We start from the raw sequence: 3,912 nt of genomic DNA, 5'->3' as shown, positions 1-3,912 counted from the left end.
CTTGACTCTGATAGAGAAATATATTTGTTTCCAATTCCTTGGGCTGCTTTATATCTTCTACAAGATAAGCTTCATCAATATTAAAATTTTTTTAAATTTATGAATCTTTGTTGCTATGTCTCGGTCTTTCTCTCTCTTTTTCTCACTGCACACTCAGCCAAAATGATTACAGAGAAGTAAATGACAGTAGAAAATATATTACAAATGAGGCTCTTTTTGTTTGATTAACTCATTTATTCCTCTCCTTGTTCATCCTATCACTTTATGCTATAGTGGGTCTATTGTTCAAAATGGCTTTCCTAAGCCATTACGTCTGTATGTGACACATGACTGGGTTGTTGTTGTTTTTGTTATGTACCATCAAGTGGCCTGCAACTCATAGCAAACTTAGTTACATCAGCTCTGAACTTGCTCTATCCAGAGCCAATCTCAGCATCTCCAACAAGACCTAATCAATTTCTCCAGTCACTGAGTCAATCCATTTCATCCTGGGTCTTTCCCTCCTGTGCTGTCCCTTTACCATTCCAAGTATAACGCCCTTCACCAAGGACTGGTTTCTCCCGGTGATGAGTCCAAAGTATGTAAGATGGAGCTTTAACATTCTGGCCTTTATTGAGCAGTTTGGTTTCACCCTTTTCAGGACAGACCTGCTTGTTCTCCTGGCCATATATTCAATACTCTTCTCTAATACCGCAAGAAAAAGGCATCAATCTTTCTTCTACCATCCTTAATTATTATCCAATTCTCTGACTGATAGCAAGTAATTGCAAAGACCATGGCCTGGATCAGGTGCATGTTAGTCTCTAGACCGACATCGTTGCTTTCCAGTACTCTAGAGGTCCCTGAGAGCATACTTTCCCAGTGTAATTGGTTTTCTTGATTTCCTGGTTGCTTGTGTCAAGAGTGTTTATTGTGCAATCAATCAAGCTGAAGACAGAATCTCAATCTCTTCTCCATCTATCATGAAGCTGACAATTGGCCCATGGGTGAGAATCTTTGTTTTCTTGATATTAAGCTTCAGTTCATTTGAAGACTACAGTCCTTGACCTTCTACAGAAAAGGCCTTATGTCCTTCTCTGTTTGAGCAAGCAATGTTTTGTCATCTGCATAACTCAAGTCGTTGATGAATCTTCCTCCGATCCTCATATCACATTTCCCCTCATAAAGTTTAGCCTCCTGAATGATCTGTTCTCCATATAGATGGAAAAGGTAGGAGATATGATGCATACCTGACTCGCATCTTTCCATACTCTGAACCATGCATTATTTCCTGTTCTTTTCTATTACTTCCTGGTACAAGGATCGGTTTCACATGAGCAAGTTAAGTGTTCTGTGAGTCCCATTTTCTCAAGATTAACTGCAATTTGTTGTAATCCACAAAGTCAAATTCTTGAGCTGTTGTTGTTAGCTATCATTGTGTCTAGTATGACTCTTAACTACCCAATGAACAAAAAATTGGAACCCTATTATATCTGTACCATCCTTACATTTCCTTACACACTAGACCCCATTGCAGTAGTCATCGTGTCAATCCACCTGGTTGAGGGTTTCCCTTTCATTCACCAACTCTCCACCCTTCCCAGCATTATGTCCTTCTCCAAGGAATAGCCCCTCCCAACAACATGCCCAAAGTAAGTATGGCAAAACTTCATCATTCTTGCCTCCAAAGAGCTCTCTGTCTGCACAGTTTCCAAGGCATATCTGATATGTTTGTTCTCTTGGCTGTCTGTGGAATGTTCAGTGCTCCTCTCCAACACACATCTCAAAGGTGTCAGTTATTTTTCTGTCATCCTTTTTCATCATCCGGATCTCATATGTATATCAAGTGATTGTAAAGATCATAGCCTGAATCTGATGTACCTTAGTCCTCAACGTCACATCTTGACTCCTCAATAATCTGGAGAGGTCCCTAACTGCAGATTTTCTTAGTGCAATGTGTCTCCTTATTTCCTGACTGCTGTTACCAAGGCTGTCGATTATGGATCCAAATAAGATGAAGTGTTGACAGTTTCAGTCTTTTCTCCATTTATCATGATGTTACCTATCAAAATAGTGGTGAGAATTTGTTTTCTTTACTTAGAAATAAGATCCGTATTGACCCATATTATTTAATTTCCTGCAGTAAACACATCAATTACTCCTCACTTCCAGCAAGCAAGATAGTATCATCTGCATAAAATAGATTATTGATGAGTCTTCCTCTGATCATGTCATATTCTCATAAAATCTAGCTTCTTAAATCATTTGCTCTTCATAAAGATTAAATAGTTACATAGAGAAAATGAAACCATAATGCACATTTCTTAACTTTAAACCCTGTAGTGCTCCTTGTTCTTGGTCTAGATATATGTTTCACATGAACACAGTTAAGTGTTCTGGATTCCTATTCTTCTCAACACTAGGCATAAAATTTATTAAAATACACAAAGTAAAATATTATATTGATAAATTGGCTCTAAAGATTGGTGCCAAAGGAGAAAGATTAACAAATCTGCCTGTAAAGAAAATTAATGTTCCTCTAGAAAATTTTTCTTTAATAATATGTTCACTAATCTTTATTTAAATTGTCAAAATATTTTTTTTGTTTTGTTTTTTCAAAATGTTTTTTCAGGATATTTTAACAATGCAGCAATAAAATTGGGTGTGCATATATCTAGTTGGGTGTCAGTTCTGGTTTCTATAGGAATATTCCCAATAGTGAAATTGCTGTGTCAAATGGTATTCCTATTTGCAACTTTTTGAGAAAGTGCCATACTGCCTTCCATAATAGTTGCACCATTTTATACTCTCACCAACAGTGAATATGGGTTCCAGTTTCTCCACAACCTCGCCAACATTTGTTGTTTGCTGCTTTGTTGAACTTAGCTATTGTTACTGGAGTGAGATGATACCGTATAGTTTTGATTTGCAACTCTCTTAGAGCTGGGGATTTTGAACATTTCTTCATGTGTTTGCCATCTCAATGTCATCTTTGATAACATGTCTGTTCATATTATGTACCCATTTTGAAAGTGGGTTATCTTTATTTGCTGGGAATAAACCCTAAAAAAACCAAAACCTCCACTCAATCAGGTGCACACAATATGTACATCCATGGTTTTTTGCTGCATTATTCACAATAGAAAAGAGATGGAAGCAACCCAAGTACCTATAAATAATTGAATGGATAGAGAAACTATGGTATATTCACACAATGTAATACTATGCAACACTGAAAAACAAGGAACTCATAAAATATCATACGAAATAGGTGACCTTGGAGGCATTTTGCTGAGTGATATATCTCAGTTACATAAGGACAAATGCCTCATAAAACCACTATTATAAAACAGGACTGACATGAGGGTTGGGGAGAAGCTATGAAAAGACAGATAACTAATGAATACTGCATTGAAAGAAATGAGGGAAAGAACTGTTTAAAAGGAATATATGACTGGGTATTATATGCATGACAACAGTCCAGAGTAAGAGGTGCATAGAGAATCGGAGTGGGGGCAGGAGAGGGAGGAAACTGTGCAACAATGAAAGAACGTTTTTAAAAAGAAAAGCAACCTGAGGTGGGGGGATTGGGAGGAAAACGTTCAATAATGAATGAATGGAAATTCATGTTTTTGGTAAACTTTCATTAAAGTATTAATAAAAAAAAATTTAAAAAAGGAAAAGGGGGGGGGGAAATCCCTTTCTGTTTAGTGTCTTTCACGGACCCAATAGACTGCATTAAATGGAGATATGTACACTGAAATTTTACATTGAGATGTAGAAAACTGACATTGACCAGTTTATTTTATTTTAGCTTTCTAGATTTCCATAGAGCTCTGTAGTCAGAGTGTATAAAGAGTTGGTCTGTTAAGTGAAAGCTCAGCGGTTCAAGGCCAAGAGTAACTTCCTGGGAGATAGATGGTAAAAAATAAA

The sequence above is a fragment of the Elephantulus edwardii genome, unplaced genomic scaffold (assembly GCF_000299155.1).
Source record: "Elephantulus edwardii isolate Elephantulus edwardi_28Jun2011 unplaced genomic scaffold, EleEdw1.0 scaffold00019, whole genome shotgun sequence".
Classification (NCBI taxonomy): Eukaryota; Metazoa; Chordata; class Mammalia; order Macroscelidea; family Macroscelididae; genus Elephantulus; species Elephantulus edwardii.
This window is presented reverse-complemented; position numbering follows the sequence as displayed.